Here is a 15,884-nt window from a genome sequence, read left to right on the forward strand (position 1 = left end):
ACACTATACCTGTCCGTACCGTTCGCAACCAAGATGGGACTGTCCATAGAACAGGCGCGGTGTCCGGGATGTCCGTAGTTAAACAAAATGGAGTTGTCCTAAGGACACTATACCTGGCCGTGCAGTCTGCAGAACATCTACACACATGCGCACCATACCCATAAATCCTGCGAACATCGCGCCTGTCCGTAACTGTCTGTCTCACTTGTGTCACACTTTTAATTAGTTTCAGGACCCGAACACTGTCTGTAGAACACCCGCAAGCATGCGCATTTCTGCTCCTGCGCATTTGCTGTCCTGCGGACACCCGTTCCCTTCGCGGACGTGTGCCCGATGTCATCATGTGTAACATTTTAAAATAACTTATTCAGACAATCCAAATTATTTAACAGTAAAAAATCACCATTTCACATGTTCCAGACAATGGTCCTAGCTTTCCACATATTTTTTGTAACATTATGAATGCTTTTCAGTGCTCGATATGTTCTCGAGGTCACCCCTCCACCCCTATAAAAAGCCACACCCCAGAGCTGATCTTCATTGTACTTCTGGCTATTGGAAATTGACTTTTGCTGCCTTTAGTGCTCTAGCTGAGATTACCTCATCAACCCTAATGTCATCCATATATCTGTGAACATATCCGAGCAAGGCGCAATTGTAAAGATGACCAGAAATTCAAAAAAGAATGCAACTTTTTGAGGACTCGTTTCAAGCAAAGAGGCTACCCTAACAAGTGTCTACAAAAGGCATTTGAAAAAACAAAGAATTTACAACAAGCGGATACATTGATCCCTAAAAAAACTTTCAAAAGCAAAGCAAATGTTCATTACTCAATTCAACAAAGATCACCAACTAATAAGAAACATTTTAAAGAAACATTGGCATTTACTACAGTTAGGTGAACACTTGTGCGAATATATTGATGAAAGTCCAACAATCATCTTCACAAAAGCAAATGCTCTAAAAACAATTATTTGCCCATCCCTGTTACCAGATACACATATGGATAAAGAAATTACTTGGCTTACCAAAACTGAGCCAGGTTTCAGGAAATGTGGTTTCTGCACGATGTGCACATTTGCGGGTGACAAAATCAGAACACCAGAGGGCCCTAACGGAAAAGTGTTTACAATTAAGCATCCAATTAATTGTAGAACAAAATATGTTGTTTATGCTATTAGATGCACCTGCTCAGAACTTTATATTGGTAGTACTAAAAGAGAGCTCAGGATTAGAATCCGTGAACATCTGGGCAAAATTGGGAGCCAAGATCCCAACCTACCACTTGCAGTACATTGGCAAAAGATTCACCAGTTGGATGATAAGGCTAACATACAATTTATTGGTTTACAATATGTTACTATAAATAAGAGGGGAGGAGACAGAGTTCAAGCATTACGACAAGCAGAAGCTAGAATAATATGTCTCTTTAATACCACTGTGCTCGGTTTAAATCTAGACACAGAAATGGCATCATTCTTATAATAACAAAGATGCATTGAATATCATTAATGTGATCATAATAATCTTATATGTACGCAAGTGACACTGTATTATTAACAGATAATTATTGTTTCAGTCTTGTATCTACAGCCTATTGCTCGTGATTTTCTCCAGTAATGTCTGTGCAGAATAATGTGCTCATTTCCCTATTACACTCCTTAATGTTCTTGACATTACTGCCTGCAACGAGTATACAACAGTCGGGTAATGTCCTCATTGTACAGATGATAATAATGTGCTTGTTTCGTTACAACACTTATTAGTGTTCTTTATATGACTGCCTATAAATAGTATGTAACATTCAGGTAGTGCCCGCCTATTACAGATGAGACACGACTATTGTTAATTTTTCTAACCAAATTAGTGGGTCTATGCCTTTAAGGTATTCATTAATATAGACTAAGATGAAGAATTTAAAGTGATCCTATCCAAATACTTTATGGCATAATACACACCAGTTCGAGAAATGAGTACTTTTAACTCTGTTCTGTGATCCTGCATTGGGAGAACCGGGATTTCGGAACGACAAACACTTTATTTTAAACAAGCAATCCGCGCCGCACGTTAGTTGATTGACAACTGGGCTAAGCAGCAGACTAAGCATCGCGTCACCATGGGAACAAATAAAATAGTCCCAAGATGGCGCCCGCTTTCATTTCTGAAGCCAACGCGAGTGACTTCAGTTCTTGGCAAGTAAGTGGCGCTTCTTGCTCTCGCATACTGGGGATATATGCAACTTTGGTTCCGGTTTAATATACATTAAGAGGCTTTAACACATAGCATGATTAATGTACGTCTGAATCAGAATGAGAGTGATTAGAGACACTATGTAAAGGAGAGAGTCAGGCTGCGCTTGCACATCCGTGCATTACTCAATTACGGCAATTGGACTTGTAAATAAGATTACTTTAGGAAAATAGTTGGCTTATGATTTTATTTAAACTGGGTGGTATATTTAAGCATTTGGAGATTACTCTTCTAATACATATGAGACTTTAATGAAGTGAAGTCTGGAGCGTAGCGTCTTACATGTAAAGACTTGGGACTCTAAAACTTTCTTTATATCTGTTTTTTGGCAACAGATTACATTATAATGGGATTTGACCCCATACATTACTGATTGAATGAGGAGCTATTGACCCCAGGTGTGGGTAAGTTATGGCATGTTGTAGCCCTAGCTTTAACTTTGCATTTAAGTATGAGGTAAACCGTGACTAACGTACTATCCGGTTCTTGTCTCCTGTTTGTCTGTAAGTCCCTCTCATCCTCTCCTTTCTCTCCCAATCCCCTACCCCCCTTTTCTTTATTTTACATAATTCATAAATGTACGCTTTGCTGATGCCAAAATAATGTTCATGTTTGCATATGATGTTTTATGTTTTCATTATGATGTTCTTTGCTTTCCTATCGGGAATGCTTTTCTTTTTGAAATGTATGGGGCAATGCATAACGTTATACAATTGTTTTGTTGGATTGCTATTTTTGAAATATGAAATCTTTCCGTGTACCATGTATATTTCAATGTACCTTCTTATTAGTTTGATTGATTTGAAAAAGGCCGGCTGAGGCCGAAACACGTGTTATTATAAGGGCAGATTTATGACTATAGAGGATAATAAAATGGATTTTTTTCAAACTCTAAAAGGCGCAATGTTCTGGATCTTTTTGGATGCTTTTACATATTTTTGTTACTAATGGCATCCATGGCTGCTATTGCTACATCAGCCTCAGCACCACCCCCAAACCTTCCACCACCACCACCTCCCCAAGGGCCTGCAGAGGGGAACACGCGTGAGGATGTATAGAACAAAGATGAAGAGGATGGAGAGAATGAGGTGGAGGAATGTCCTACTACCAGCACTCGCCGGGAGCCTTGGGTGTGGCGGTTGTTTACTGTTTATGGTAACGTACCAAAAGCACGTGCGGACAAAGTCACCTGTAACCAGTGCAAATTAGTGCCGAGTTGTGGGAGACGTGGTGCATACAGCTTTGGTACGACATCCATGAAGCGACACCTAACTTCGTTCCACGGTGCGGACATTAGCAAGGTTGTACCTTGTGATGAACATAGTAGGTTGAGTTCCTCCAGAGCATCCTCTGTTTCTGCTCATCTCACCGCAAGAGACACTCCTGTGGGAGAGCGCATCCCTCCAGCTGCTTCACAGGCCACTCGTTATGCTGTTGACCCTTATCTTTTGAGGGTCACAATATTGTGTATATACTGTGACGCAGTACTCTGCAGGGGGGGAGTCTTCGAAGTGCTTTCGAGACTACGGTCACGGACCACCAGAAGACTTGCTATCTACCTAAATAAGGCCCACCATACATCTTCCTCTCTCCACCTGCCCTTTCTTATCCCCGTGGTTGGTGTCCCTTCCTTACCCTCCTTTCCCCTCCTCTCCTAGTGTGTCATGTGTAAAAAAGCCAAAGAAATATAAAACAACAAAAATAAAAAATAAAAAAGGCTCTTTTCAGATCCGCCTTTCTCAGTTTAAAAAGAGAACTATCAAATAAACAGTGCAGGCCCTTGTGCTTTTTTTTAAAAGTCTGCAGACAGTCGTAGGACAGATAAAATTTTGGGGTGCTGCCGTAGCAAAACCAATGCACTTTTCTCTGGGAGTAAGTGGTGGCTCTGAAAAGATCCTTTTGGTGGTGTAGTATGTGTTTCGAAAACTTGGAATTGTCACCATCTAATGCAAAATAGATGACTATAATTCCAAAAAATAGTGAAATGCATTTTGTACATTTCTAAGAAAAATCTGATTGCCAGCATATGTAAAATGGACTCCATCTCTGCGAAAAATGAATGTGCTACGAAACATAATATTTTCATTGTTAAAAGAGGACATGCCAACATCTCTTAGAAAGGCATAAACAGCCTTATTGACATTGCGCCTCACTTTCTCCATTTGTGGACCAAATGAAGAAGAACGCAGCCACATTTGTCGTTGCGCAATACAAGAAAAAATTACTTGGGAATTTGGAAACATGCCCCTGACCTTCTCAAGTCCTTCTTTCATTGCAAATTGCAAAGAAATTCCAAACACATGTCCTAAACTGTTCCCTCCACAATGAATTATAATTATGTCAGGATTACGCTCTGTCTGTAAAGTAGCACAGATAAGTACCAAGTCCAGCCACTTCATTCCATGCACTCCATGCCAGTACACTTCCACATGAGGGAATCCAACATCTGCAGATACACCACAATGTACTGCATGCATCTCCAACCAATGTATCCATGAGTCTCCCAAAAACCACATGATCTGCTTTCAAAAAGACACAGCCATAGCTATCTGTTATTCTCTCAGGAAAAAGACGTCCTCACTAAATCTCTCCTTACACAACACACCCACTAAACCTTACTGACCAATCCCTAGCTCTGCTCATTCTCATTTGCATGCCTCTCCATCCCAGAATGCCGGTATGTAATACGCGCTGTCCGCATACTACCGCCATATCCGCAGACATGTAGAAGATCTGAGCGTGGTGAAAGTACATTAAAATAGTGTTCCCCATTTCCCCTTTAAGGTGGGCTCTGAAAAGAGCTGTTTTTTTTTTGTTTGTTTTGTAGATGCCTGACAGACACCTGTTATTTTGTATTTTTTTGGTGTTTTTTTCTTCTTATTTTACAACTAAAATCTTCACATAACCTGTTCCAAAGCAACCCTTACATTCCAAAAGAACATGACATTTCCCAAAAAAGATAAAGAAACACTATCTGCTTCAAAATAAGCAGCATTACTCGAAACAATATTTTCGTTGTTACAGAAAAACATACCAACTCTTAGCATGAAAGCACTCATGCAGCGATTGATTGCACACCTAGCAATGTTTTGCTGAGGACAAAACACAGAACTGTTGTCCACTATTGCTCTAGGCAGTAATCCAGAAAAAAATATTCGCATTTGGAAAAATATTGATTACTGCTTGAACCAACTGTTCCAAATCTGCCAACAAAGTAGGGGAACTCACATAGGCCAAATGGAAAGCACTATAGTGCAAAACTACCACATGGGGACTGTTCATCCTACGCATATCTCTACAAACTTGGAGAATTGCCTCTGCATTGCAGTCAGTCACAACGCTCCACACCACCTCCACTCCTCTAACATCGAAATTGTTTGCAACATGCCTGCATTGAGAATACTGCTGTAAACCATGGACAAACATATCTCCCAGCACCAACACCCTGACGTTCTGCACCTCTGCCATCTTCATCACAAACACTCTCTTTCTGCACAAATCAATAATGTCAACATTTGATTGGCTGATCCCTAGAGTCCCCTTTCCATGCTGGATGTGCTTGAAAACCACATATGTGGCACGCCCCACCCGCAGACAGCCGCAGTGTCCGCACGGCACGTAAACTCTCAGCCAGACTTTCTACCCTTTCCACATCACTCTTGGTTCCATTCCCTCATTGGATACAGCTAAGCAGTCACACAACCATCCACCAATCACATCCAAGACCTCTACATCTAACTCCATCATCAGAATTCCACACTTCAAATGTACTATTGATCACTCTGAATACAAGTCTCATATCATTGGAAAGCACCTACTACAAAAACTACAGTATAAGTCTAGACGATTTCTACTTACAGTTCCATGCATATCCACATGCATGATTACAAAGTACAGGCATGCATATTTTATTCAGAGTACATGTACAACTTTTATGATTACATATAAACAAAGTAATACCACTAAATCTGCACAGCCAATACATACATGCCAACGCTCCCGATTTAAGCGTGAGACTCCCAATTTTTCATTGAAAAATTGCACTATTTTTTACTGTCTCCCGCATAACCTATACATACATTCCGCCCTCCCGATTTACATGCAAGACTCGATTTTTCATTGAAATTAATACTAATCCCGATTGTTCGCATGTCTAGTTATAATATGAAATTATTCACATTTTTCCCATCTACTATAATGAACTATCACTGCCAAACATCTCTGCTATCTACAACACAGCTGTAAAAAACAAGTGAATTTCATGAACTTAAAATTCTACTCATTTGTGAAGCATGTTGAACTAGCATACTGTAAACAACATATAAAGGCTGCACATAGTGAAATCAAATGCATGCATACACTATGTTAAGATATCAAACAAGTATACTACCACAAAAATATAAAAATCAATGTGTACATTAACATCAGTGCTATAAACACACAAAATTACTAACTTCTTCCTTTTACAATTGCAGTGAAGACCACTCTCCTGAAAATCAGCAGCATCTAAACTACAAACAACATATCCGAAGAAACCTGCTCATTCCTCAAAAAAAATAAGTACAATACTACCTTCATACTCTTACTGTTCCTCAAAGACACTGTGTGGTTCATTCCTGTAATTTGCGCACCAAAAAAACATTGATTTCTGAACCATTCTGCCCCCCATTTATTAAACAGAGATTAGCAGGCAGAATGGCACACAAATCCCTGTTTTTTTGGAACACAAATAACATACTCAACCCATAGAATGTTAGTACTACAAAACAAAGAACTGTTTTAATTTTACACCATTACGTTAACTATTAATGCTTCTCCTCACCACTAGCTCACTTTCTACTCACAGCTGAACTGCAGTGTAGTAACATACAAACAGAAGAATACCCTTAAAAACTCATGGTAATTGCCCGATACACATTTACACCCCACCACATACATCTTCCCCATCAAGCTCATACATGCATGCACACAGCACACAGCACACATACATTTCATTACAAACCTGACCAACGCATACCTTCTTTTTTTCAACAGTCCCCAAAGAATGCCTACCAAAAAGCAAGTACGTAGAAAGCAACAAATGAAAATAAAAGTGTCCAAAATAAGCATCCATCTGTACCAGAGTTTGTACAAAATGTTCAAACAAAACAGCTAATGCAGTCATGTGGCAAAACAAAAGAAGGTTCTAGTACAGAAACTTTGCCTCCTCTATCAAAATGTAAAACGAAACAGAATGTGATTAACAAGATTTCAGCTACCACTACTGCTAACACTGTTCCTATACATCTTGATGTAGTGGCAAGTAACAATACCAAAAAAAGTATTTTAGCAAAAATGTTCCACCACAGAGTCCTTCAGAATGTTACAAAAACAGGAGCAAAATCATGCACAACCCTTAAAACCTACCGTAATTCATTCTAGAAGCTCTCGTAGACAGTGCAATCCTTCTCAAAAAGAAGTTATTTATTTTAGTTTTAAACAGGATGAAACCACTAACAAAAATAAGTACTAAACTACAAAAAAAACTCCTCAATAAACGCAATGTCAACAAAAATAACTTCTTAAATTTCTGTGGAGGTGAATGGAGTCACACCACGACCACAGAACCATATTTTAATGAAGAAGCATACAAACAAAACCAAACTAACACAATTGCCATTGATAGCAGTGGACGAAGTTATGAAAAAATAATTATACCATAATGGAACAAGAAACACTGCTTACACAAATATCCCCAGAAAACTCAGAATTACCTCTCCATTCGACTGAACCAGAACGTCCAGTATACAAATGGCTGTGCACGTCAATATGTAACGTTCCCAACAAATCTTTCAAATCTTTACGGCAGTTCCTAATCAATATGAGAAAGGTAAAGACAAAATCAAATTGAAAGTGCTGCAAAATATGGATACCTGTCCAGTGCGCAAATACACATGACTAGAAGGACATTCATTAGCCTGCATTTTCGGACCGATTTGCAAAAGCTCCTTCCCTGATATCAAAATGATGTCAACACATCATTCAACTGTAAGAAATCTAGTCTATAAACTGTACTATGCTAAAAGTCCTGCTTTAGAACTAGCCAATTTAAATAACACTCTTCTACATGGTACACCCAAAGACCTACAAGAAGAAATCGACCGTATCCAGAGAAAATATTTTGGAAGTGAAAGCCACTTACAAAATGCAATAGCTTTAGAACAGACTAACAACAATTCTGCACATGGCAACCTTCTACTACATACATACAAAAAAGAAATACTAAAATTTAAAAGTACATCCGCTGAAGTACCAAACCATGTGTGTGTGTGTTGCTGCAGAACTTTTTACAAAAGTAACACAAATTCTATAGACGTAACATACAAAATAGAAGACAATGAAGATTCCAAATGGTTTGAATTAGCTCTCTACCTTTTAGCAGAGAACAAATACAAAATAAGTTACCCCTTAATTCTTTGTAGTTACTGCACTACAAAACTTGACAACAACCAAACTCCTTCACGTGCTATCACAAATAACTTGGAATTATTTCCACTACCAAAACGCCTGCAACAACTTAATTTGTATGAGAGCATCATAATTGAAACAGTGCACCCATTTCAAGCATTAATACTCCTTCAACCAAAAAGAGCAAAATTACCTCCCTCTGAATTGGCGAATGGCATTTGTGGCAAAATAGTTTATTTACCATTAGATCTGACAGAAAATGTGCACACTCTAGGAGTGCAACGTCCAATAGAGAAATCTTTAATTGTCTTAGTAAATGGTGTATCAACAAAAGACAAAAGAAATTGGCAACAACTCGTGGACTTACATAAAGTTAGACAAGCCTTGCAATATCTAAAAGACAATAATGAATACTACAAAGAAATAAATATTGAAGAAAACTTAAGGCAAACAACTGAAATAATTCAAGACTCACCAAAACTTCTGGATCCTTCTGCAGTATACAATATTTTAAACCATTATACAATTCATCCATTGCACTCTAATGACAGCATAGATGATGCTCTAGAAACGTACCAAATGCAACAAACCAAAGGTTCACCAATGCGCATATGGGAAAAAACTATAGAAGCACGTGCTTTTCCTGTACTATTTCCACCTGGCAAAGGAGGAGGGTACGATGATAGACCCACTCATATAATGGAATCAGAATACCGCTCATTACGAATGTATTTTGAAGATCCCAGATTTAGACAAAATGTGGAATACATATTCCACCTACTCTTTGAAAGTGAACTAGCAACTCTATGTTAGGGAGTTGCACACATATTGAAATTGGGAACCCACTTTCAAAATATGTCAGCTACGCAATTAATACAAAAAGTACAAGAAAAAGATGAGTTTTTACAAACAAGCATTACAAATCTGTTTGCAAACATGCACGGTACGAAAGAATGCTGGTTCCGACGTCACGGAGATATACGTTGTATGATCAGAAACCTTGGACCACCCACTTGGTTTGTTACATTAAGTTGTGCAGAATATGCATGGGAAGATTTACATGATTTCCTACGCATATCAAACAAAAACAAAACAAACATAGATATACTAACACCTCGAGAACTTTGCTCTGTAGATCCTGTTAATGTTTCAAGATATTTCCACCATTGTTTCATTGCTATGCTACACTTTATTCGTAATAAAACTGTTCCTCCCTTTGGAAAAGTGCAACACTTCTTTTGGAGAAAAGAATACCAAGCCAGAGGAGCACCACATAACCACATGCTTTTATGGATTAAAGATTCTCCTAAATTTGGTCTGGACAGTGATGCCACTGTTTTGCAGTTCATACAAAAATATGTCACTTGTGAAATCCCTTCAAAAACGAGACATAGTGACCTTCATGCACAAATTGTACAATTTCAAAGACACAAATGTGGCAAATATTGTCGTCGCAAATACAAAAACAAAGGGAAATACTACACCAAATGCCGCTTTGGTTTCCCTAGACCAGTTACAGAAACAGGTGAAGTGAACAAGTTCATGTCTTCAGTTAGACATAGGGCCTCATCACGAGTTGGGCGGTAACACGGGCGCTAATAGCGCTTGCGTTATCTGCCCTACCGCCAAACCCACCAGCGCTATTAGCGCCGGATCACGGGTTTGGCGGACTGGGAAATCCCCATTCCCCATTGAGCCCATTCAGGGAATGCCCCATTCCCCATTGAGCTCAATGGGGAAATGTCGCGCTCTTACCGGCAGTGGATTTCCCGCCAGCGCTAAGAGCGCGAAATTTCAGCAGGTTTCCCCCCAGCTAAGAGCTGGGGGGAAATCAGCCAAAGCCGTGATTTGGTGGACCCTTAAATGTGGCGGTAATAGTGCTCCCGCTGCATTTAAGGGGTACCGCCAAACTCGTGATGAGACCCATAGTGTTAAAGGTAAATCACCTAAGAACATGTATTACATAAAAGAACAGAAGAATCAAAATATATTAATGACTACAATGCAATAATTGCCCTCTTATGGAATGCAAACATAGATGTGCAGTACATTGCAGACAATTCCACTGCAGTTGCACGATATGTAACAGCCTACTTAACATAAGCAGAAAAATAGTGCTTCAAGACCTCTGGAATGACCTATCATCAGACAAAACACTATCTCAGAAATTGTACAACTTAGTCATAAAAATGCTCTCTCATAGAGAATGTGGCACCTACGAAGCTGCAGATCATTTAATCGGTACTGCTTTGTATGGAAAATCTAAAAATATAGTATGGCTAATTCTTGGTCCTGCTAAATCTAGAAAAAGAGTTCTCAAATCATATGAGGACATAGAAACAATAGCCAAAAATTATCCCAACAGCCAAGAGATTTTGAAAAACAATTTACTAGACACATACTACCCAAACAGGAGTACCACTTTGGAAACCATGTGTCTATACCACATAGCACAAAACGTTGCATACAAAAATCATATAAAACCTGATGAAAACAAAGGTAGATATAGAGTGACAGATTGTGAAGGCAGTTTAGTGAAACTTACCAAACGAAGCTTAATTAATCATATCAAATTGTCACTAAAAACTCCTTAACAGAAAGAACGATATTACATATCCCTGCTACAACTTTTTAAACCATGGAGAAAAGAAAATGAGATACTAGATAACTATGACTGCTGTGAAGATGCTTTCAAAATAAATGAAAGCACTATCACCGATGTTAACTATACGCAGTACAAAACAATGTTGCACAATGAACAGCAACACGAAGAAGTACTCCAGGCCCAACTAGATAAGGACACTCCTGACAGTTGTCAACCTTCTGTAACAGGAAGCCAAGAACCACTGGGACAGCTACAGATCGCAAATGAGGCAGAATTAGCTATGAGAGAAGTAGAAAACCCCATGTGTCCCTATGAAGAAGGTACAGAAGACTTAACTGTACTACAATCAAAACTTAACAAAGACCAGCGCACCATTTTTGAAGAAGTAACAAAAGAAATTGCACATGGTGTACAACACGAAAATAAAGAATGTACCTGCCAAAATTACAAACCTATACTGCTATACGTTAGTGGTGAAGCTGGTTCAGGCAAAACATTCTTAATCAAAATTTTCGGCAAGTTCCTTCAACAATTGACAAACAAACAAACTGTCAGCTGTTGTAACTTCCCCCACAGGTTTATCTGCCTACAACATAGGCGGTGTCAAGTTACACCGATTCCTACTCCTTCCAGTAGAACACCAAAACAAATTAGACTATTACAAACTTTCTACAGAAGCTGCAATGGAACTATGCAGAGTGTTAAAACAAATGAAAATGCTACTAATAGATGAAGTGAGCATGGTCTCCAACCTAATTTTGGCTTTGATTCACCTCAGATTACAAGAAGTACTTAAAACAAACTACGAAGAGCTCTTTGGAGGAAAACACATTATTGTTTTCGGAGATCTTCAATTGACACAAGTGAAAGGTGAACCTATTTTTAAAACCTTAGGACACAAACTCTGCCGTAAAACTGTTGGCAGCAGAGGAAATGTCAACCTTTGGCAACATTTCCAATACAGAGTAATTAACAGAAAACATGCGCCCATCTGCAGACCTCACATACGCCAACATTTTAAAAAGTATTAGAGTTGGTGTACTATCTCAAGAAGCACAAGCAATATTAAAAACCCGGCACATCCATGAACTTTATGGCGATAACTCATGTGTTACTGATGTTATGGAACAATTAGCACCTTGATGTGGAGCAAGGACTAGTTAATGGAGCACTGGGTACAGTTGTTGGCTTTCAAACATACCCATGGACAACAACATTCCGTTTGTCAATATTCTCTTCGACAAACCTTCAGAAGTAAAAAGGATAGGGCGCTCCATAGCTCGATTCCTTCTCTTTAAAGACATGTATGTACGCAGAGAACAATTTTCTCTAACTCTTGCATATGCAGTCACCATTCATAAATCCCAAGGTCTTATCGTAGACAAAGCATTGATAGATATTGGTAACGCAGTCTTTAAAGAAGCATGAGCTACGTAGCACTATCACGCTTACGTGCACTTAATGGTCTATTTCTAATCAACTTTGATGCAAGTAAAATAAACACTGATATTCCTTGCATTTTAGAATACAATATACTACGTTCACTAAACACCCCCTACCTAAAATCATATCCTGTTCCACAAAAAGGAAAACGTAAAAGAAAACTAATTCAAACTGAAATGCAACAGGATCTGACTACAAATCCTGCAAAGAGAGCTAAAGAAGCTAATACTTCCTCAATTACCACAACCAAAGAAGAACCTATTAGTCAAAGTAACTCAGGTGCTTCTTCAAAGATGCAACACACACTCTGAAAAAATGACTTGGACACAGATCTCTCTGGTCCATTCAAATTTTCAAATGTAACGGTGTAAGTTGCTACGCAAATGTCGCAATGAATATTCTATTTCAATTGCCACCAATTGTTGACAACATTTACTTACACAGTACAGACCAATTGTGTTTGCAAATGTTAGCCCTACATAGAAATGCAACAAACAATCCTGGCAACAAGTATAGTGTTCACGGAATAAGACAAGAATTGGACTACTGTGCTGGAATGCTGAAATTCACTATAAACTCACAAGAAGATCCACAAGAATTTCCAATGTACTTACTACAAGTACTGGAAAACAAAAACATACCTATAAATCAAATCTTCCAGATTTCATACATGTGGAAACATACATGCACTCTCTGCAACAATGTGACACAGGAACAAATCCCTAATGAGCACTTTGTGTATGTATCCATACCTAATTGTGAATCCATTCCATTTCAGCAACTTGTAAAAAATGCAAACCATGGCAGATTATGTACTACCTGCAATTCAGATAATCTCTCGGCCTTACTAATACAAACACATAGTAACTACATAATACTAATGCTTCTACGTTACAATGCAGATGGTACCAAAAACAACTGCAAGCTGACTGGATTCACTAAGGGTCAAGTATCACTTGGTAAGAAAACCTTCACAACAATAGGTATAATCTACCACGCAGGAGCCACAACCAGTGCAGGACAGTACACTGCATATATTAAAAAGAAATGTGGATGGTTCGAATGTAATGTTAGTACCATTACTCTAAAGCAGAGATTACCAGAAAATATTACTAACGCTTTTTTAATCTTCTTAAAACCAAAATGTAATAACTAAGCTGTACTTCAACATTAACAAAAATTAAATTAAAAAACTATAAACAGTTAGAATACGCCAACAGGTATCTAACTGGCCCAAGATTCTATAACAACCAAACAGATAAATGAATACCACTAAATTGTAAGAAAAAATAGACAGTTAGAATATGCCAACAGGTATCTAACTGCTTCAGAAATCTGCAACAAGCCAACAGATAGAACATTAACCAGAAACAACAAGTGAACACTGAAAGGAAACAAACAAAGAGACTGTAGCATAACAAAAAAAGTTTTTTTAATCCGAAAAGGATTTTTTTTTTTTCCCACAGACCCAATGATTTGAAAAACAAACACAGAAACTGAGCAAAATGCATAGTACACTGGTTTGTAAACCAAATATTAGGGTCCAAAAAAAAAGCTGAAATGTCTCTTATGCAATGTAATACGTCTTTATAGAATACATACACTAACATGCTCTTTTCTTTTATCACAGAAATTGAAAAACAATATTTCTTCCAGGTACGAAACTCATGTAAAAAATATATGGTATCTCAACAAATCAAGCAGTAAGTATAATTTCAAACATTTGATTGATATTCGAATCTATAGGTCTGATATATGGTTGTGATATGGTGTGGTGGTTGTGGCCAGGGCCTAGAGTCTTGGGTGTATAGCCTACGGCCTACAGCCTTCAGCCATGCACCCAAGACTCTACATCCTGGCCACAACCACCACATTATATCAAACCCATGGTGGCTTGTAACTTCACTGCTTATAACTTTGGTCTTGGGTGCCTGGCCTTCGGACATGCACCCAAGACTCTAGACCCTGCCTACAACCACCCAATAAGTATTCGATTCTATGGGTGTATCTATGGGTGTGATATGCTGCTGTGGTTGTGGCCAGGGCCTAGAGTCTTGGGTATATAGCCTACAGCCTGCACCCATGCACCCAAGATTCTAGGCCCTGGCCACAACCACTGCAGCATATCACAACCATGGTGGCTTATAACTCATTATCACACCCATAGAATCAAACATTTTAACTGCAGCATATACGCAATTTGCTCCCAAGACTTTAGGCCCTGCCCACTACCACCTGATAGATATTTCATTCTATGGGTGTCATATGCTGCAGTGGTTGTGGCCAGGGCCTAGAGTCTTGGGTGTATGGCCTACGGCCTACGGCCTGCGGCCATGCACCCAAGACTCTAGGCCCTGCCCACAACCACCGCAGCATATCACAACCATGGTGGCTTATAACTCATTATCACACCCATAGAATCAAACATTGTAAGTGTGCATATATCAAATTTGCACCCAAGACTCTAGTCCCTGCCCACAACCACCTGATAGTGACTGCGACATATACTCAATTTTAAAGTCCACTGACACCACGCGTGTCCTAAGAACAGTTTCAACTTGCCTGTGCACAGCACGGACGGGAATACTATCCTTAGGACACCCCGCATTTTCAGTAATTAAGAACATGCCGGACAGCGCGGCCACGGCTAATACATCAGTAACACCTGCCGCCTAAACAAATACAGTATTTCACCCATCTCTTCCTCCCTAAACCTCCCCAAGCAATCTTGCACACCAAAACACTCCCCAAAACAGCATTTCGCCTCTGTTTGCCGCTGCGCAGTTGACGGATTCAAGATGGCGGGCGTATCGGAACAATCTGACGCACATCACGCCTCACTTAAGCCAATCTGCAGACATGACGCAAGGCCATTAGCCAATCGGTGTCCTGCCCGCGGAGTGGACAGGGAAGTGTCTCTGCGGAGCGGACATAGATATCACTCATTTTTTTAGACCTACTTTTTGGTTGTTTTAAAGAAAACTATTGGACGGATTTTCACCAAATTCACAAAAGTACGCTTTCGGGACCAAGCCCCTGCTCCTGCCGCAAATTTGGGGAAAATCCGTCCAGCTGTTTGGGCTGTAGGCATGCGCAAAGTTTTTCCCCCATTCAGTCTATGGGAAAAAAATAAGTTTTG

Source organism: Ambystoma mexicanum, chromosome 5q (assembly GCF_040938575.1).
Source record: "Ambystoma mexicanum isolate Mex_15411 chromosome 5q, UKY_AmexF1_1, whole genome shotgun sequence".
In the NCBI taxonomy this organism is placed as follows: Eukaryota; Metazoa; Chordata; class Amphibia; order Caudata; family Ambystomatidae; genus Ambystoma; species Ambystoma mexicanum.